Below are 22,294 nucleotides of genomic sequence, written 5' to 3'. Positions count from 1 at the left end.
CCACTTCCCCTATGGTAACCACCAGTCCAATATCCAATGCTCTGTGTTTTTTTTGGTCATTGTTTTTATCTTCTACTTATGATTGAGATCATATGGTATTTGACTTTCTTGGCTGGAGAAGCTTCCATGTGTGCTTAGTTCTTGACGAGGCTCCCATCAGGTGACGGCAAAGATCACTGTGCATAGTCCTCTCTCAGAATACTCTGCGTGGGTCTGAATGCCACAGAGAAGCAAATGCAGTTTGCTCTGATCGTCACTTGCAGAGGGATGTGTTGGGTTCTGGGATATTTTGCTTTCTCGTTATCCATGAGCATCTGGTAAAGCTTGACTGTAGTGCCACTGAGGTGACGTTGAAGGGAGCAGATGGTTCCCTTCTCTACTATTAATTTGCACACGGACACTGAGTGAGGCTGGTGCTTGGGGGCGGGGGCAGGCTGTGCATGTGGAAGGAGGGACACGTAGATGGTGGACATCAGGAGTGGTGTTGGTATTTTGCAATCTGGCCAGCTTTCTTTTTATTTAATTGAGGTAAAATTCACATAACATAAATTAATTTCACCAATTCAAAGTGTCCAATTCAGTGACATTAAGATCATGCACAGTGTTAGGCAACCGTCCCCACTATCTACTTCCAGAACATTTTCTCGTCACCCAAAAAAGACACCCCAAAGAGACTCTGGTTCTGGACATTTCATAGAAATGGAGTCATACAGTGTGTGGCTTTGGCCTGCTATTGCCTTGAAAAATTTATTCGTTTATTTCATAAGTTCCTCGTCACTTCCTACTATCTACACAGCCCAGGGGGCGGGGGCTGTATGAGTGACAAAAAAAAAAAAGAGAGAGATTCATCCTGCCCTCCGGGTGCTGACAGTGTGATTAGGAAGATCAAATCAAATCCAGACTAATCCCAGGCATTATTTTGTCAGGTCCCCAAATGGCTCACTTTTCTCATTTGTTTTCTCTAAAATCTTATCTGGAGGATAAAAGTTGAATATATGTCACAATATAAATTAAGGATGGATCTTTTATTGTTGAGAAGAGTCTCATTTGAAAGTAAGAGTACAAAGTTTTATTTAATCACCCTGGCTAAACCCCTCTCAACTAAATTTACTAGCATTTTCCTTCATTTGACTAAATAGCTAAGGTATGAATAGTAGAAAATTGCAAACATTTTTGTTTCCTAAGGCAATTAAGACAATGCCGTGTCCTTGCACAGGTAGAAATGGACTTTTCTTATTCAACACAGTCCTTAGAATTCAAAACGAATCTAGAACCTGTGGAACAGACCTCATACTTACGGTTTAAACCCCATCTTGAAAGTGTTTAGTTTTTCTGTTTCGTAAATTGTAATTTTATTGTAAGATTAATCTAAAATCTAAGAAGAATTTAATATATGAGAAATTAAAACCACATTCATGACCATGCTTAGGGGCAAAGACACATTGAGAAAAGGTTGGTTTGAAAGAAGAAAACAATAAAAATACATTTATCTCTCCATTTACACAGTCATCTTTACAATCCTTTAGATTTGTGGGGGGTTTGTAAATGCTATATAAATCTGAATGTAATCAAAGTATGCTGGTTTTCCTTTTTTAGTAAGAACCATCTTTGAATTCAAATTAGGAGAAAAGCAAAATCATTAACAGTGACACAAAGATGTAGGCCCCAGATCCTCTTGTGATTTTGTTCCTTAATCCTTTCACGCAAGAGTGATACTAAAGCAAGATGCAGAATTATTATTATTTTGGGTGGGGTGGCTATTACATTAAAAATGAGCATCTGAACATGAAGCCATTCGTAAGGCTCAGTGGATTATGCTGAATCCACAATAACCCATGGTCATCTCTAGAGACCACTGATATGAGCAGGGACCCGAGCTGGGATGTTGTGAAAGCTGATTTTGTTTTCTCAGGAAGCTGTCTTCAAACTTGATTTCTGAGTTATGTGATTAGAGCTCAAACTTCTCGTTCATCAGTCAATGGTTATTTGAATCTATTTTTCCCTACTAGACTCATCAAAGAGTGGAAAGGAATGCTTTTATGTTCAACGCATACATTCAGCAAGTAGAAAAGAAACCCTCTGGCCTTTGGCCTGAATAGTTTACGATCTTCAAAAAAGGAAAGATTTGATCACTTCAAGTGTTTGTGTCACACTGATACTCTGAATGGTCTAGCACCTTGGTCCTCAAAGCAAGATCCCCAGACCCACAGCCATCAGCATCCCCTGGGAACTTGCCCCTGCCCCAGTTCTGGCATGCGGCCCAGCAATTTGTATTTTCATATGCCCTCCAGGGAATTTTAAAGCATGTTGAAATTTGAGAACTCTAAGGCAATTTGGATTCTCAAAAGCACTAGTTTTTTCAACAGATATTACAGTGTACACTTCAGTGGGTTTAGTATGTTCCCACAGTTGTGCCACCATCACCACAATCTAATTCCACAACATTTTTATCACCCCAGTAGGAAACCCAGTGCCCAAGTGGTCATTCCCTATTCTCCCCTCCCCCAGCCCCTGGCAGCCACTAATCTACTTTCTGTCTCTATAGATTTGCTTATTCTGGACATTTCAAATAAATGGAATCATATACTATGTGGTATGTTGTGACTGGCTTCCTTTCACTTAACATTTTCAAGTGTCATGCATGTTCTAGCATCTATCAGAACTTCATTCCTCTTTATGGTGGAATAATATCCCATTGTATGGATATACCACTTTCTGTTATCCATTCATCAGTTGGACATGTGGGCTGTTTCCACCCTTTAGCTATTTTGAGTAATTCTGCTGTGGACATTTGTGCACAAGCTCTTGTGAGGACCCAGATTCTGATTTATTTGGGTCTGGGCTAGGGTCCACAGTCTTGGTATCTTTCAGAAACTCCCCCAGGTGGTTCTCACGTGCAGTGAGGGCTGAGAACCACTGGTTTAGAAGCTTATTACTCAACATGTGGCCCATGGGCCTGCAGCACAGCATCTCCAGGGAGCTATAAATGTGGACTCTCATGCCCACCCAGACCCACTGAACCAGAACCCACATTCTAACAAGATCTCTTCACGTGCTCAGTGAACTATGAGAGGCACTGGTTTAGAGAGCTGCTCTGGTCCTTATCTACCAAGCGTGATGTTGTTCCTCTGACAAAATTCACACCGAACTCCAGATATGAAATTTATTAGGGACAGCCTTTATCCCCTGCACACAATTCCATACAAAGTTGGGGACAGAGAGTGACATCTGAGCCTCCACCGTGTCCCCAGTGCCCAGCACAGTGCACATGTAAAGCAGGTGAGATAAAGATTCATCAAATGGAAACTCCAGTGAGCACCTGAACCCTGCAGGACGTCCAGTGTGCTTTAAGTGAACCAGCGCCCAAAGAGGATGAGCTCCAGCGCCCCGGGATGGCAGCGCCTACGTGCTCTTAGCACGTTAAACACACTCTCTGGATGGGGTTGTGCACGTGGCTCCTCACAGGCTGAGTGAAGATCAGATTATGTCAGCACTGGGGGTGGTAACTGGGACCAGTTGAGTCGTGTCCGCTCCCCAACCCAAGAACCTGGAAAGAAAAATAGGTATTGGTCTCTGAGAGTTAAACTCTCAAATAAACACAGAAGAATCTGTAGACATCTGCAAAGTTACTTTAGTCAGAAACAGGAGGCCCGGGCCTGAGCCTTGACTGAGAGGATCAACCTGGCAGAGAAAGACGAGGAAATCTGAGGAGAGCTCAAGCAGTGTGGAAGACAGAAGGGGCAGTGACGGAGGAGCCAGGGGGTGCTGACTGGCCTGTCCCTCCCCTGGCTGAATCACGTATTTTTTGTTTGGTGCTACAGTGTTTTCAAAAACAAAATTTGTTGCAACATTTAAAAGTCAAAGGATTTCACTTCTAAATCCTGTTTCTTTGTTTTTCTGGAAAAGCTAGACGCCTTTGGCCTGCCTTTCTACAGCGATCCTGGGCTGCAGCTGGGTGGGACGACCCCTTCACAGGGGCCAGTGCTCTCCATCCTGCCTCCTGACCCCCTCAGCCCGCCCATTTCACTCATTATCAGGTCTGCCTGGCTCTGTGGGCATCTGAGTTTGTGTCCCTGGAGAGGGGAGAGGACGTTAAACAGATGACAGCTCTAGCTGTGAAGACACTGGCTTCTGGCCACATAACCAAGTCTTTCTGACATTGACTAGTGTGAGTCTGTCTGCCCCTAAGACTGGTCCCCATCTGACTGAGTCCCTTTCCTGACTCTCCATTTCACACAGAGCCTGGGCAGCATGTACCTGAGGTGCGGGTGGTGGTGACAGTGGCTGTGGTTGTCATCATGTGGGAGTTCCTGCCAGGGACAGTGGCTGCTGGGCCCTGTGGCTTTCCTTGGTCCTTCTCGTGTCTCTTTGGAAAGGGCTAGCCACTAGCTTTGGAAGCTGCCACAGACACTTCAGATTTTCTGTATTCCGAGGGCCCCTCTCAGGTTCCTCTGCTTGCCCTCCGAGAGGCTTGGCATGTCTCGGCCACTCCTCGGAGCTGGGTAGGGCTCTGGAGACCCAGGTGGATAGGCACGAACAAACCTTCCTCTTCTTCCAGTCCTCAGCCAAAACCGAGGGCAACTCTTTCCCCTTTTGTATTGCAGGTACCACCTCTTCCTGCAAATTAAAACAGACATTGTCCACAGCCAACTGCTCTGCTCCTTTTCAGGTGCTGCCTCCCTGGGTGCCTGTATCCTTCAAGGTGAGTGTGGCCGTGGCTGCCCACCCCCACCATTGCACTGGACTGTAGAGCTCTGGCTGTTCAGCCTCCCTCCTGCCCGACCTGTGCCCATCCTGCCCGTGTCCATCATTTGAGGCCAGGCAGGGCTGGGGACTTAGCAGCAGAGCCCTACTCACCTTCCCTCTGAAGCCAGTGGGGTCCTGGGGAAGGCTGAGCTGGGATGGTCACAGGGGCCTCTGCAAGAGCAAGGGGGCCTCAAGGCCCCGTGGTGGAGCTCAGAGTCTCTCTTTCAAATGGGATGGAATGTGTGACTTTATAAGAAGCTCTGAAGGGACATGGGGTGTTTTGTGCTCTGAGCTCCAGCCGTCAGCTGTGGGCCTAATGGGTATATTGATGAGGGAAAGTATGTCCAGGGAGATAGGTGTCAAACAGGTGTCATTTCAGACATTTGAAATGAAGTGTCAAAGCATTTATATATATCTTCATAGGTGTAGTATGTGTACATATGTGTACATGGACACTGTGTTTCATTCTTCAGCTTTTCTAGCCACCCGGCTTGGAGAGGAGAGCACCGGGTCACAGTCGGCTGTATCTCGGTTTGAAGCTTACTTCTCATTCTCTGGTGATTTCACAGCAGACAAATTACTTAAGCTCCTAAGTTTCAGATTCTTCATATATTAAATGGAGCGATCCTACCTCCTTCACTGCCATGTGAAGATTTCGTGAGGCTTATTTTCAGGGTTCAACGAGCCCCAGAGGGTGGGGCAGTGGGAAACAGCAACCGCCTATGACCCAGGGTGGGCTTCTGGATGTTTCCACCTGTAAGAAAAAGCTGTTTAATGGAAAAGCCGGAGGCAGCGCATTGCCATGAGGATGGCCCATACGTACAGTACTATACATATCTTTCCTGTATATTTGAATCTCCATCCAAATACCCCAAAGATGTCAGTCGATAAATAGTAATATATCTCTTACCCTCAATTAGGTATTTACATTTTCAAAGATGGCTCTTTTTTAATTAATTAATTATTTATTTATTGCAGTAACATTGGATTATAACATTATATAATTTTCAGGTGTACATCAGAACATATTTCAAATTTTGTGTAGATTACATCACGTTTACCACTCAAGGATTAATTACAATCCACCAAAGAGGGCTCTTAAAGACCAAACAGTCTTTAATGCCCAAGTAATGATTCTGTAACAGTAAAACTTGAAGCATCATGAGTAATCCAACAACTTTACTGGACAAGGGAAGCAGTTTTTTCTGAAACTAACCCTGACTATTACCTTCCCAAACACTTAAGAAACAGTCTTTGCCTATTAAGATAGTAGTGGCTTACCTGCTGTCCAGTCACCATATCAAAAACGTTTCTCACCATTTTAACACAAATTGTTCTGTCATTATAAGCTTATCCAGTGGAAGTTAACTAAGTTTCTTCTAAGTGAGTTTACACAAAGCCTCACTCTTGAGAATCTCAAATAAAACAAGAAACGCACATCTCTTGGTCACCCACTCTAGTTATTGTATGGTGCTAGATGCTGGGAACACTAAGAAATATAAGACAAGAAGACATGGTTCCTGTCCTGAAGGAGTTTGCATGGTCAAAACAAAAATAAGTAGTAAAGCAAATCATCATGTGGCCAGTATAAATCTCCACAACAATGCAGTAACGCACTCACCAGAATTACTGGTTTCCCACTGCATTTAGAATAAAGACAAGACTTCTTCACAGGCCCTCTGAAAACCCATATGCCCTATGTGACAGCCTTTCTCTGCCATAAGTCCACTTTCTCTCTCTGCTCCAGATATACTACCCATGTCTCAGTCCCTTCTTCTTACCATATGCCCTCCCACCCCAGGGCCTTTGAACAGGCCTTTTCCTGAGCCTAGAAGGCTCTTCATTGCCCTTTCTCTCTAGAGAATTCCTTTTCATAATCAAAGCTCAGATAAGTTGTCACCTCCCACCCTCATTATATGCTTTCATTGCCCTCATATGCCTATCCTTCTTGGTATTTTTCACTTTAGCAAATCCTCTACTCATTACATAATTATTTAAATAATATATTTCTCTCTACTCAAAGCTCCATGAGGCAAGGATCATGTCTATTGTTTGCTTGTCACTGAATCACTAATGCTTAGCATATAATAGGGCCACAATACATATTTGTCTGAATAAACAGGTGAATGAATGAATATGTGGACTTATATAAATAAGTTAATCCATATCTTTTTTATTTGATAATAATCATTTAATATATAGTTATTAAAAGTTTCAAGTTCACTCAGCAAATATTTATAATATCCCTACCATGTACCCGGCACTCTGCTGGCGCTTAACGTAGAGATAAAGACACAGTCCCTGTCCTTGCTGCCCCCTGAGAGAGACAGATGAGTAAACAAATAATTACAACACGACACACATTGTAGGTAAGAGATATCCAGAGTGCGATGAGAGCACAGAGGCAAGAATTAACTCTGCCTCGGGAAGCGGCAGAAGACAGACTTCTAAGGAGGTGGCATTTAAGCTCTTGAAGAAGAAGTAGAAGTGCAATAGGCAAAATAGTGAGAGAAGCCGTTCCATGCAGAAGATGGAATGTGAAAAAAGTCAACCGTTTTGAAGAGTTTGCTACATCCTGGAAGAGCGGATAGTGAGGCACCAATGTGCCCGAGAGTGTGTGGGAAGGGAATGACTTGAGATGGGGTGGAAACTGTGGGCTGAGGTGAAGAGAGGAGGACACGATAAATCTGAGGTTAGAACAACACACCCAAGTGGGACTGAAAGGCAGTTAGTGGGACGTACAGAATAAAGGTTGGGCAAGATGATCAGAAAGAGAGAAAAGCCTTCACGGGAATGATGGGCGATGTGTGGGAATTAGGGACTCCCATCTCTGGTCTCCTTTTCAAAATCATACTTCATAGTACAGTGTGTCCCACACTTCCCTAAGGACAACAGTCACATGACTGTTAAAATGCATATTCCAGGGACATATCCCAACCCCCCTGAATCAGCATCCCCAAAGGAGAAGCCTGGAAATCTAATGTTTAACCAAGACCCCAGGTAACTCTTAGTATCAGGGAAGCTGGAGAAACATTTCCAAAGGGAACTCCCATTCCTCCCTCAGGTGAGCTCAGCATCCTTTCCCAGCTCTGTCTGTTCACCTGTCAGGGATGCGGCTGTCCAAGAAAACATTAACTTCCATTAACAACTTACATAATGACCTTTTCCCCTAATATAATGATCAAACACAACTGTGCCACCACAGGGAAAATAAGGGGTAGACAGCATATCTTCGGATAACTGCACATACTACCGGAGGAAAATTTCAGCCATTTATGCTCAAAAGGTAGGGAAACTGGATGCTGTGCAGAAGGAAGAATGCCCATGAACTTCCTCCATGTGTGCAGAGGCTGTGGGTGATTTGTTAGGTCTCTACATCCATTTGCTTCTCCCCAAGTGACTAACTATCAATTAAATCACCAGTTGAGGTCCCAAGAGATGTGTTGCCGACTACAGAACAAATGAAATTCTTTCAGCATTTAGTTGTTGGGCTTTTCACTGACAGAGAATGCAGAAAGGATGTATACACATCACACAGCCATTCTGAGTTTGTCTCACCCCCTCTTGAGCAACTAAAGTCCTTGAGCAACGAAAGACTCGAGAAGCCAGTGTGATAGAGCACGCGAAAGGAACTGGCAAAGGCGTAGTAGACTGAACCTGGCGTCAGTTTTCCTTCATTTCTATTCTGCCAGCTTGGCAGAAGTTTATGTCAGATTAGCCATCGTTCTTTGAGACTATTTCAGCTCTGGTTCACCTGTAATTTTTCCTTTATCTTCAAGCAAGTTTAATATTAAAGGTTTGTTTCCCTTTAAATTCCAAAGCCCTTATTCTGTGTGAATGAGACAGTGAGGTTCAGCTGTGGGCATTTTAGTTTTGATCCTTTACTATGTGCGCATAACAGAAACTATAAATGTATTCATATTCAGAAGCTATGAATGTGTTGTCTTTTAATGACTGTTTGCTTTAATTCAGTTTAAATTACTCAAATGCAACAAAAGTGTTATCAGTTGAGATTATTTCTGTGGCAAGTAACAGAAAAGCTATTCAACTGGCTTAAACAATTAAAGGAATTTACTGGCTCCTGTAACTGAGAAGTCCATAGAATTTTCATGGCTTGGTCCAGGCATGGTTTGGTCCAGGCACTGGCTCAATTTTTCTGCAGTTCTCTCAGTTCTGTGTGCCTTCAGATGTTGGCTTTGTTCTTGGGCTGGCCTCATAAAATGACTGCCTTTAGCATTCATGGTGGCTTTGTATTCGTATCCAAGGGCAAAGCAAAGGCCAAGGCCAGCTTGTAGAACCATCATACAAAAGTCCCAAGCCTCGCTCTGATTGGACCACTCGGATACACCCTCTGTAGCTACGGGCATGTTATGCTCTGATTGGCTTACACTGTGTCAATCACTATGACAAGAAAATGGGATTATTCTGAGTGGCTTAGACCAAGCAGGGGCCCTACTCTGGATCTGAAGATAAGTTTCACCCCTCCTAAAGTTCACGGTTGTCACTCAAGGAAGCTGAAATGGATGTTAGAGGAACAATTTCAGTGTCTGCTTCAATTAAACAATATTTTTAGCAATTTCAATTTAGTACAGTGTTCCTAAATGCCTATTTTTCTTTTGGAAATTATTGTTTATTTCACTACATTGAACTCTTTCCAAATGCAACATACTTTAGCACCCAAGGGCAATGATTGGCTGAGAGTCATCTAACACAAGACAAGACATTAGCAAGAATTTCAGGACATCCAGGTCAGTGGTGGTCTTATTTCTTATTCTTTCTCTCTCTCCACTTTCCCTTATTTTTCTCTCCCTCTATTTTCTGGCTAGCTTTTCCTTTTTCTCACTTCTTTCCTTCCATCTACAGTCCTCTTTTTCTTTTCTTAATATGCCTTTTAATATATGCAAACACAACAGGATGTGAGATTAGACATTTCCTCACATCTCACAATTTTAGCTAAAGACTCAAAGCCTTTGAAACAGGTGACAGTATCCTCCTAGGGAGACACTAGACACAGCCTCCCAGGAATTATTAAAAGGGGCCAAACACGCCCAGTCCCGTTGCCTAGTGGTTAAATTCAGAACACTCTGTTTTGGTGATCCGGGTTCAATTCCTGGGCACAGACCTACACCACTCGTCGGCAGCCATGATGTGGTGGGGTCCCACATACAAAATAGAGGAAGACTCTCACAGATTTTAGGTCAGGGTGAATCTCCTTCAAAAAAGAAAAAAAAAAGGGAGGTGAGGAAGACAAAGCCCTAAAGAAAAGTTAGTTGTGGGAACATTTTTTTAAAGTTATACCACATTTTAATGTAAAGAAAAAAGCTATTTCCTAACTGTACCCTACTGAATTCAGTTTATGTAATAAACTTACTATATGAATACAAAGCATCATGTATGTATCTTCAACATACTTTCTGTGAACACACCTAAATAATGCATCAGTCATGTCCTGCAGGAAACAGGGAATGTTCAAAGAGAGTGACTGAGGAGTTTACACAGATGTGGGTGGGGCTAAGGGGTAAGGAACCAAGCAAAGATGGTGAATCCCTGAGCTAGCAACAACTGGGAGACCTTAGCACCCCTTTGCCTGCAGGGAGACAGGCGAGGGAGTGGCTGCCCTAGCCCAGAGAGGGATGGAGCTGAGCTTCTCTCTGATCTGCTGGCACCTCAGACATCAGGCGGCAAGGAAGGTGCTGAACACAGAGCAGGATGGAGACGGGTGAAAAGCCCATTGGGGTTGGCAAGTGGCAGATGTTCAGCACATATAATATATTTCAATTTCTAAATTCTGACAAATATAATTGTAATTGATATGTAGATGACTCAAATTACATAAGACTGATGATAAAGTAGAATTTCCCCATTGAGTCTCCTGGCAAAAATGGAATTATATTCCTCAAGGAGAAAAAATTAACCTCAGGCCAATGAAATTAGCCTTAAGAGTATAAATAATGGATTTACACAGAAATAGTATTCACCGAAAATGAATACAGAGAATCATATGATAAAAATTAATCACCCAAACAAATCTGCAAATAAAAATGCTGAAAACGAAAGCTGAAGAAACAGCAACCCCATGTGAGCTCAGAAATGGAGGCCACAGCCTCAGCCCACCTCACCCACATGGACACATCTGCACGGACCATTAAAGTACTGGCTCTTTTCACATCTTTGCTAAGACAGACCCTCAATGCTGTATTTGTTGACATCTGAAGTCTAAAATCATGACAAAATTGTCTATACTCCTAGGAAAACAGAAATCTTAGTCCTTATTAATATCTCAAAGAATCACTGTTTGCATTCTTATTTTGTGAATTTAAAATGGGCCACTTAAACTTTCCAGGTCTTTGTTCTTCTCACTGATGAGATAGGGAAGTGCGATTTGTTCAACTCTGTCCCCAACCTGCCCCCTAGTTAGTTCCCACATTCCAATCATCTCAGTCTCTGTCTCTTTCTAAATTCAACTCAGCACAGAATTTTGTGTTCCGCTATTGCTCTGGAAAAGTTTCTTCCCTGTCCCCACAACACACACACACACACACACACACACATGCACACACACTTGCAACACACTCCCACTCCTATCACTGTCCAAGGAAATCCTTCAAGGTCTAGTTTAAATGTTAATATCTTCTCTCAAACCCTCGCTAATCTCGCCCTGTACCCCACTCCCCACCCCCAGTCTGGCCAATACAATTGAACATCCTCTCTCCCCTGCTCACCTAGCACTCAGTCTCCAAACTGCAGAATGGTCCTCATCCCCTTACAGTTAGCTGTTCTGGTGAACATCTTCCCGTTAGATTGTTCGATCTTGGAGGAAGAAACAGTGCCATTTATCTCTGTATCTCCAGCAGCAGAGGAAGAAGGTTCATAATTTATGCTGAAAGAAGGGGAAAAAATATCTGAAAAGGTTTTCAAGGTGTCTTAAAGGTTTTGTAAGCAATAGAAATAACCCCCACGCCCTCCCCTCTGCTCCACTGTTATATCGGGGCCAAGCCACAAGGAGACAGATGGTGGACATCTGGGCTGCCCGCTTCGAAACTGGCTTCCCGCTTGACCCAGAAATCAGGTCAAGGCCCAGAATCCCTTTAAGATAAATATAAGAGCAATGTGTAATAAATTAAAACCTCCTTTTCCCACTTAACTCTTAGCCAAGTTCTATAGGTCAAGTTAAAATGCGAAGTAGTCAGGAATACAGACACAACATTTGGTTTTTATAATGGCACAAGTACCCCCCTGTGCTGCTGTCAAGACATCCAGTGCCATTCAGGTTTGGAGGACCACCTTGCACATTTGGGATACTTCTAAATCAAGCAGTGAAAGGCTATCCTGTGTAAATTTAACACCTTCATGGCAAATTTGTTTAGGGCTTCCATGTGCCAGATGATACTTTTGATTCCTAATTGGGGAAGCAAAATTGAGGCAAGATGATCATACCAGTGGAAGATGGAACGGGTCTAGCATTGTCGTAGGTTGGCTCAGTTAGCAGGAAGAGATATAATGAGTGTAGTTCTACCTTGCATCCAGACGAAGCCTAGGGTGCATCGTCCAATCCATCCAGGTGGCAGCCAAGGCCATACGTTGGAGCCACGAAGCCACTGAGTGCCATTAGGGGCTAACCAATGTACGCTGGACCATCTATCCCAGTGAGTCCCAAACCATAGTATTTTTTTTTAAGGCTATGATATAAGAAGATATATAGCTGGGAATTTGTCCCATACGTTGGGTGCTATTAGGCCACGTATCACAAGTGTGATTGGTTTGTTCCCAAAACAGAGTGGCCTTTTGACTCAGTTGACCACTAGTAGGAGTGAGCCAAATATATTCATCCCAAATTTGATATAATCTATCCTGCGTGTATTGGTAGGTTGGGGACTTTACCTTTGGAACTCACTGTTTGTGATCCACCTGTGACAATGAGAATTTAGTTAGTATTTGGGCAGTAGAGTTGAAGGAAAAGGTGTGATTGTGGCCAGGGACCTTCCAGGTACCAGAGACTGACAGCCACAGGGAGACGTTATGATTAGTAAAAGATGAATCTTGTAGAAGAGAAGAGCTAGAATCTAATACCCATGAATGTGTACTATAGCTTCTACTGAAACATAATCTTTCTCTCTAAAATCACCCTCATTTTTACAAAAGATAGTTAAATTAAGATTAACTGGTTTGCAAAAGAAGTGTAGCTTCAATAAAACTTAGTCCAATTATTTACGTAAGTGCAACAAGAATAGCAATTGATCATACAAGCTTTTTAAAATCTGCTTTGCTGGAACTTTTTATGTAACCTCAGATTGAACTTTAAAGGCCTCTCAAGGCCAGAAAAGCCCAGCCAAGGACTTGCCATCAGATTTTGCCTGAAGTACCTACAGATTTGTGTGAGTTTCTCTTTTCGAGGTCCCCTAAAATGTTTCGAGGTTCCTTGCACCTGCCAGATAAGTGAGCTTCCTTACTTACCAGGTAAGATTGCTGGAATCTCTGTAAACAAGGTGCCAGGCCAATATTTACAAGTGGCTTTATTCCAGAAAGTCCAATCTGTGTTCCTGAAAAGCTGTCTTGTCATATCTGAGCCTGTATGTTTCTCTCAAATACGACATTCCAGTCAAAGCCTTGGTAATATAACCAATGTGTCCTGTTACAAGAAGAACAGATTCTTATTGAAGTTCTGCAAATAACTATATTGCCACAAAATAACCATCCTCACTCACAAAGAGTTTCCAAATTCTGGAGGGAACAGGTAGGGAGAAAAAGATAAATGTTTCAGTTCTGCTCATAAAGGTATAATTTCACCAAATTGCTGTAAGTCATAGTTAGCATAAGAGAAAAGAGAAAAAGATTTCCTTAAATCCGAGAAAACAAAACATCAAAAAAATCAACATTTCAAACAAAAGTCATAAAAAATTATAATCATCCTCATCAGTTCATACAGTCCTGTATAATCGATTCTTGATCTTCATCTTCTGTTAGCAGTTTTATGAGGCCATCAGTTTCTCTGTTAGAATTCTGTAATTTCTTACCCAGTTCAGTTTTATGATCTGAAAGTTGATCAGAAACTTGTATTCTAGAATCCTGTGTCAGAATTCTTTCCATGAATTTCTCTGGAGATGAAACATATATGAAAAAGCAAAAAGCATCAGAGTAAAACAGCAACTATCTGCAAATGACAAAAGACTCAAAAGGGCAATTGACAAAGAAACTTGGCTACTTCTGTGACATACAACACTTCAAGACAATAACTGGAATTATGACTGCTAACCGGGACAGATCAGAATTTTAGGAACGTTATATAATTTTAAACCACCTATATCAACAGCATTCACCCACATAATGCCACCTAAGAAAAGTTATCATCACTTATTTAACAATGCTTCCCACGTAATTTAATAGACCAAATAAGCCCAATTAGTTTAGTATTTTCCTCCTTATAGGAAGAGAGAACAAACTTCTTTGAGAAGTCTCAGGGGCCCTCTGAAAATCCTGAGAGAAATTTTCTTCCTTGTACCAGGTGAAAAGAAAGCCTTCATTCAGGATTTGAATTTTTTTTTTTTTTGAGGGAGAAGTTTGTCAAAAATATCAAAAGTTTTTAAAACATTTGTTCAAATAGGAAAAAATGCTCACTGTGAAACATGCTCAGTATATATTCAAAATGACAACAGAAACAGTCAAAAAATCTTAGAGAGAAATGAGTCCTTCTGAACATAGGAAATTATTTTAACAAAACATAGTTTTTCTGTCTTTTAGGTAGACTTAGAGGTAAAGGAAAACCTTTTATCACCTCTTTATCAAGAGCAGACCAAAAGTTCAAGTAAATTATCCTTTTGAGAGATAGAACCAAATTTTAATTTCTGTACCAGCTTATTAAAACTCAATTACTTAATTGGATTTACTTTAATCTTAGCCAACTTGACCAGGCATAAAACTCCCTTCTGAATTTCTCTTTCACAACTTTCTTTTTACATTCAGAATTTATCCCATGCTTTCTTTCTTCCCTTCTGGTACTTTAAGACACATTTATCTTTCTTAACCCAACAAACAAAAATCTTTCCATTCTTTATAGCTTCTTTACTGAAAACATACATTTTAATTTCCTTCAATACAGAGCTGTTTTCCTTAGTAATTTCCAGTAGCTTTAATTACATATATTAATTACAATTTTAGACTCTATTAAAAACTAAAAGGGCAAGCAATTACAAACTGTCTTTTATATCAGCATTCTAAGCACTTTTCATAATTTCTAGAAACACGCCACTTCACAGTAGTAAAACACAGGTATATTTGCTGGTAGACCCAAACATCCTTTAGCCTCTCTAGAATAAGAAGCCAAAAATAGATAACTTAGATAGATTTAGTAATAATGTTTCAGTGTTCTATCCCATCCAAAACTGACCCAACTACTCAACAGATTTTTATCATTTCACTTAACTTGGCAAAACTCTAAAATTTTAAGTTACCAAAAAGAATTTGGAAGCTGTTTTTTTCCCCAGGTATACAGACCATAAAACATAATTATTGCACCCAAAAACTCTTACGTATTTTCATCTATCCAAATCATTTCTTTCCAACAATTATGCTCAGATTACCCATGAAAATTTCATGAGACATTAGACAAAATTAGCTATCATTTAAAGCTGTTATTTTTCTGATGAATTTCTAACAGACAACATGAGCTTATTTGGCTCATAAACCCAGGCTACATGTCTGCATCATATCCAAACACCCACGTCTCTGAGGACAAGCCTATTTCAATCAAATCAACAAACTTAAACAAGCTTTTGTTTACCAAAGATTAATTTATATCATGTTAACCTGAAAGACATTGGGTTAATTTCTATCACATTTTGAATTTATGTAAGTGCTTACTTTAAGGCAATTAAACAGAGCTCTTAATTTTGGCCATACCATCCAGAGGTAAAATATCACACATATATAACATACATATAGACACACATACACAGAGTCTCGACAGCCGTTGCTGAAAAATTACTGACAAGAATCAGATACAGTAATACAAAGCTCAGCAGTTATGAATCCAAATTTTGTTTTAAGCCTTTTTACCAATATTTGTGACGATCCTCAAGATGCCATATTTTTGGCAAGGGCACACTTATGGCTATTTGTTCCTTTTTCCTTTTTTCTTCTCTCAGTCTTAGGAATTAGTGATGGGCTAGATAGTCCCCAGAGGATTTGCAAGCTCTTTGAGATAAGGGAAAGGAGTGGAACCTGAACCAGCTCTAGAGCTGCTTTTCCAGCCTTACAAGGATTTTCCAAGGACAGTTGCTCTGGATTTCTCAGAAATTGGGTTGTAATTCGGATGACATTATAGGTTGATCTACCTGTCCAACTACATCATAAAGGCACAGAGAAACCCCTCACCCCTCAAGTTTTCTCCAAGATGGAGTTTCTGGGGCATACTCCATTCAGTTGAAAGTGTTTCCAAATAGTTAAAATGCACCCGAGGGGTAAGTCTCTGGGGATGTTTGGGGCATTCCCTATGGTAGTAAAGCCGGTGTCCAACCAACAGTGCCTGGAGAAGGGTGCAGAGCCCGACTGCAGGTGTCAATACGGTTATAAGATTTAGTCAAGTCCTGCTCAACCAGGGCACTTAGTCCCTAAGCCAGCACAAGGCCAGCCAGGGAAGCAAGAGGAAAAGGCCTGGAGCTGGCTGGGGGCTGGGGATCCCAGCACCTGGGTAGAGAGTTAACTCCCTGGCAAAAGATTTTCAAGTTTTTGATCTTACAGAAGGTCCAGGTTCTGCTCAGGTCCAGCCTGAACTTAACCTCGACTTGGTGACAACAGAGGAAGTGACGAATGAAACAGGCAAAGAAAGGGAAAGAAGAGATCAGGTCTCTCCCTCATAGCCTCTTCTCAAGGGTTATCAAGATAACAGTCACACAACAGTTTCATGCCGGGGCACAAAACCCCAGCAGGACAGTTCACAGAATGAATCACAGATTTCCTACCTGTATAACCTATGCAGTAGGTGACTAAAATACTCAGAGTCAGCTGCAAAGAGAGGGCACCCTACTTAGGGTCTCCCGGGTGATCAGGCCAGGAAACCAGAGGAGGGGCTCCCAGGGATGGAGCCTTTGACTCTTTTAAATATTTGTTTGTTTCTTATTTGCAAAGCTTAAAAGGAGGCCAAAATGGCCACTGTAACTTTAAGAGACATGAAAGAAAAGGGTCCATTATCTTGAAATCCCCCATGAACCTAGGGCAGCATCCTACCCGTTGTTCCTCCTGTGGGGTTTCTATAGCAAGGGGTGATGGGGCATCTCCCTGCATTGCATATCTTGTGTACCTTCCCTATTATGCCTGGCAGTAATAGGTGCCTGTTGAATGGTCCCAGAGATACAAGAATAGAGAAAAACAGTGAAAAATTTTCCGCGGGTCTGGGGGATATTCTACCCATTTTCATCCTGGAGCCATTCTCCCAAGAAGGGGTTTCCATACTCAACCAAAGGTTATGGTTTGGTACTTTCCTTGAACCACAGTCCCAGTTGGGACTTTCCCATGGTTCAGAGTGTGGTCAGGAGCCATAGGCAGGGATGCCAATCCAGCCTCAGGAAAAGAAACCTGCCACAGGAGTCTTGGAGATTGGCGACCGTCCTAATGACTTAAGTGATTGACCCGTGCCCATATAAAATTTATGTATTAGAGAGAGGTTTAGGAAGGAATGGATTAATTCGTTCTTCATCACCCTCAGGCTTAAGGTACTGATTCTCTTTGGGCTGAATGCCATGATTTGCCACATAGAGTAGCCTTGAGCAGCAAATGTGGATTCATACGGCTGTCTGAGAAGGTTCCCGATGAAGAAATGAATTTAGATTCATCCTTGAAAAGGAGGAAGGCACAACAAAGAAAAGGGCACTTACCAGAAGTTAAGCTCTGTGTGAGAGGCATTGTTCTAGGCCAGGACTAGCAAGCAGCATTCATCTCTAACCACCTGGGAGTGACTTCTTGTAGAAAGGGTAGAGAGGTTCCTGAGATGGCTCACTGGGACTGAGTATAGTCCTGGGCTCATGGTGTCTGTCATAAACAGAGGAATTGGTGACATGCCATAAGGTGCTGCAAGAGAGCATAGCAACATCATTGCAAGGCTTTAAGCTTAGCAAGAACAAATTACAAAATGGGTGACTGAGAAATATGCAACTTGCTGATGCTCATAAATTACTGTGTTAGATTGTTTGTGCTTTGGAATCAAAGGCCAGAAGGTAGTATCTTATCAAACATGAAGGCGAGGGGCTTAAGAACGCTGGGCCCTTGCAGGAACAGAACGCCGTCTGCATAACTTGCCAGATTGTTTGTTCCCAGGATACTCCCTCAGAGAATGGCCTTGTGTAGGGCAGGGGTACATTGAAGCGGGGAAGAGTAGAACTGCTGAGCTTTGACTTGCATATTCCTGCTGGCATGAGTTCCTACCATGCTTGTACTTTTTGGCCTGCAAATAAATACGTTGCGATCAGAGGGATGTCACCTCAGTCCTAGAGGCTGATGGTCCCCTGTCCCATTAAATAATATAGAGTATGTTGAGTCTATTATATAGACGTGTTCTGTGTATTAATTCCATCCCCCCCTTCAGCTGGCTGCCTAGCTGGTCTCGGGAGCAATAAGGAACAGAGATCTGCCTTCCCTCCCAGACCAGTGAGAAAAAAAGATGAGTGACATGCAGACTGTGCCTCAGTCCACAGCAGGAGGGAGCACCACCCCTCAGATGCCCTGAGGCTGTGTGGGCCATTCATAAGAGCAGAAGGTCGGGATTCAGAACAGAACAAATGGACCAAGTGCACATCTCTACTCTGTGGCACACAGGTAACACCTTGAAAAGTTACTTAACCTTTCCTGTTCCCATTTTCTCTCCTGTAAAATAGAAAATAAATCTAACTCATAAAGTTCTGGTGGGAATGGCATGAGATAATGTGAGTGAACTGTGAAGCCCAGTATTTGACAACACATAGTAAGAAGATAGTAAGTGGTAGGGAAATAAATATATATATTACCTATTATATAGAATACATTATATTACGTGATATCACATACTTTATATATGTAATATTATATATATATATAAAGCTGAGAGAATGCATGTGTGTGTGTATATATATATATATATATGTACATTCTTTCCTCTTTCTAGGACATAGAATGGGCACAAAGGAGGAATTAAGTCTACTTGCAAGAGGCAGCAGAGGTCAGAAAAGCCCTCACAGAAGAGGAGGCCCTTAAGATGATACTTGAAAGAACAGACTCACACGCCTGCCTCACCCTGTCTTTGGAGGACTTGGTGATGTCATTTATCTAAAGCACTTAGCACAATGCCTGCAGTCTATAAACGTTAGCTGAGTCTAAATGGTTTTGTTGGTGCGTTATACTCCATGTGACCCTCTGGATCAGTCAGGGTTCTTGATGGCAAACAACAGAAACCGCCTGGCTAACCTAAGCAGAAGAGAAGGTTCATAGAAGGGACTCACAGAGCTCAGCGACTCCACAGGGAGCCGGCTCAGAGTAGAGATGGGAACCAAGAGAGGCCGGGCAGCTGAGGACATGCCAGGGCCAGCTCCCAGGAGCAGTCTGGTCAGGTCAAAGCCGTGGACACCACTGGACACTCAGCACCGCTGCCAACACCAGGAGTGACTCTCAGTGTCTTTGGATTTTCTACCATGCCCTCAGGATGGAATACCCTGGGTGAGAGGACCCACTGGCTGATTCAGGTCAGTCGTCCAGATCTCAGCTTTCAGTGGTCATAGGGAGAAGGTATTTGGCCTCTTCAACTTCCTGAGTAAGAAGCGGGGCCCTTTTTCCTAGTAAGATTCACACAGCAGGGCCTATTTTAGAAGTAGAGAGGGATTTGGATGTATCCAAAAAAAGGTTCAGCTATGCCTTAAAGAACACTGTTTTGATATAACAAGGAACATTGTATCAAAAATGTAGAAAATCATCATAGACCCCAGAAATTTCTCTTCAAAATGTAAAATACTTAAAAATCAAAACTTTTAGGTCATCTTTAGGTATTTCATGCCAAACACTTGCCATATAGTAAGTACTCAATAAATAATAGTGAAGTAAATATAGTCAGTACCTAAATGTGTGATGAATATTAGTCATAAATAATGATTTCTTCAAATCTTTAAAAATTGGTCTAAAACATTAATTTCTCAGTTTGAGCTCATATACAGGCCATTTTGAGATGTGGGAAGATTAGTTTTGCTCTTTTTACCCCCATTATCAAATTTGAGAGACATTTTGATCTACTGTGAGTGTGAGTATCCAGAAAGTCATCAGAGGGGAATGTGGGCTTGTGAGTTGATAGCAAAAGCTGGCTGTTGAGAGTTAGTTGATAATGGAGTAGTGAGAGAGAATTCTGATGCCTCTAAGAGATCTGCTCTGAGATTTGCAGGAACTACACAGACCTTTAGACAGAAGGCAGGAGCCAGAGAAGAGAAAAATTTCTTCAGTAGGAAAATAGCCCTCCTGCCATCAGCACTGAAACTTGCCCAGCTCTCTCCTATACCACACAAAACGCTCCCTCCCCATCTTCTCCTGCAGGTGCCGCCCTACTCCTCCCTCCTCTTGACTGTTCTTCATACTGGTTTATATTCACTTTTTCTACTTCCTCACCTCCCGCTCACTTCTCAGTCCACTGCAGTCTGGCTACTCACTGCACCCCTCCACTGAAACATCGCTTGCCAGGGTCACCAGTGACTTCCTTACAGCTAAACCTAATGCATACTTTTCCGTCTTTGTCTCACTTGGCCTCACAGTGGCTATGGATGATGATGACTTCCTCATAGAAATACTCTTGTTACTAAACTTTCATAAGTCAGTAGTCTCATGGTTTTCCTCCTGTGTGTATTCAATTGTAAGACATTGTCTTAGATTTCACAAAGGCACCCAGACTCAGTAGCCCCAGACTGAACTTGCAGTCTTTCTCTGCAGATGCTTTTCTTCCTGCTGTCCTCCTTCAAAACGAATGCCTCCCATGTGCATGGATGCGAACACTCCTTCACCTGACATAATTTCCATTTTGTTGTTGTTATTATGGTGAGACCATTAAAGCTCTACTCTCATAGCAGCTTTCAAGCATACAACACAGCATTGTTAACTACAGCTACCATGTGTACGATAGATCTCCAGAATTTATTCATCTTATAACTGAAAGTTTGTACCCTTTGACCAGCGTTTTCCCATTTCCCCCACCTCTCAGGGCCTGACAACCACCATCTACGCTCCGTTTCTATGAGTTCAATGTCTTTAGCTTTCACATATAACTGACATCATACAGTATTTGTCTTTCTCTGTATGACATTTCACTTGGCATAAAGCCCTCAAGGCCCAACCATATTGTCACAAATGGTAGGATTTCCTGCTTTTTTATGGCTGAATAATATTCTATTTTATACATAAATATATGATATATATATAACGGAAATTAACTTGAAATTGATTAAAAACATAAGACCTAAAACCATAAAACTTCTATTTAAAACATAGTGGGAAGCTCCTTGACAGCAGTCTTGGCAATGATTTTTTGGATATGACACCAAAAGGACAAGCAACAAAAGCAAAAATCAACAAGTGGGACTACATCAAACTGAAAAGCTCTGCACAAAAAAAGAAACTATGAACAGAGAGAAAAGGCAACCTATGGAATGAGAGAAAATATTTGCAAAGCATATATCTGATAAGGGGTTAATATCCAAAATATATAAAGAACTCATGCAACTCAATAGCAAAAAAAACCAATCTGATTAAGAAATAGGCATAGTAACTGAATAAACATTTGTCCAAATAAGAGCTACAAATAGCCAACAAGTACATGGAAAGGTGCTCAGAATCATTTATCATCAGGGAAATGCAAATCAAACCCACAATGAGACGTACCCTCAGATCTGTTAGAATGGCCATTATCAAAAAAAGAAGCGCTAACAAATGCTGGCAAGGATGTGGAGAAGAGGGAACTCTGGAGCACTGTTTGTGGGGGTGTAAATTGGTGCAGCCACTATAGAAAACAGTATGGAGGTTCCTCAAAAAATTAAAAATAGAGCTAACATATAATCCAATACTCCTACCTCTGGGTAAATATCCAAAGGAGATGAAATCAGTATCTTGAGATGTATCTGCACTCCCATGTTCATTGCAGCATTTTTCACAAAAGCCAAAAGATGGAAACAACCTAAGTGTCCATCTATGGATGAACAGATAAAAAAATGTTGTGTGTGTGATTTTTAAGGCCTTTAATGTTTACTAAAAGCCACTGCTTGTGAGAAGCTGAGAAAAAGAAGTGAAGATTAACTGACTTCTGACAGTGGCTCTCTCTCTTCTCTCTCTCTCCAAATCCTAAGGGGTGATCCTAGTATAACTCACCCCTGAGAGGGGATGCACACTCTCCTCAGGGCCTGCCTGTCCCACTACCTTTACTGACACCAGGCCCAGCATGGGAATGAAAACCCAGCTATTCCCGGGGCAAATATTGCAAGGTCTAACCCAGAAATAAAAACACAACACACAAAAGGAGCTGGATAGGGCCAAATTTATCAATATGAGTATGCTCCCT

The 22,294-nt window shown here is 41.9% G+C and overlaps 1 long non-coding RNA gene across 6 annotated transcripts in view; it reads right to left on the bottom strand.

Annotated features, from left to right (window-relative positions):
• Positions 1–3,149: 3,149 nt before the first annotated feature.
• The window catches only part of LOC138920325 (uncharacterized), a 21,471-nt gene continuing 2,326 nt past the window's right edge, over positions 3,150–22,294 (bottom strand). Inside the window, exons 2-8 of one of the 6 annotated variants that reach the window (XR_011431315.1) lie at positions 17,616–17,808; positions 13,761–13,841; positions 13,201–13,375; positions 11,469–11,626; positions 4,858–5,500; positions 4,258–4,617; positions 3,150–3,547 (exon numbers count right to left, since the gene is read on the bottom strand). This is a non-coding gene — a long non-coding RNA (uncharacterized lncRNA). Of the gene's footprint in view, positions 3,548–4,257; positions 4,618–4,857; positions 5,501–11,468; positions 11,627–12,627; positions 12,655–13,200; positions 13,376–13,760; positions 13,842–17,615; positions 17,932–22,294 lie in introns of those variants that run through there. The other 5 variants (XR_011431313.1, XR_011431317.1, XR_011431314.1 and 2 more) reach the window with 5 other exon arrangements.

Source organism: Equus caballus, chromosome 23 (assembly GCF_041296265.1).
Source record: "Equus caballus isolate H_3958 breed thoroughbred chromosome 23, TB-T2T, whole genome shotgun sequence".
Lineage (NCBI taxonomy): Eukaryota > Metazoa > Chordata > Mammalia > Perissodactyla > Equidae > Equus > Equus caballus.
Note: the sequence above shows the minus strand (reverse complement) of the source record. Positions and strands in the feature narration are given on the sequence as shown.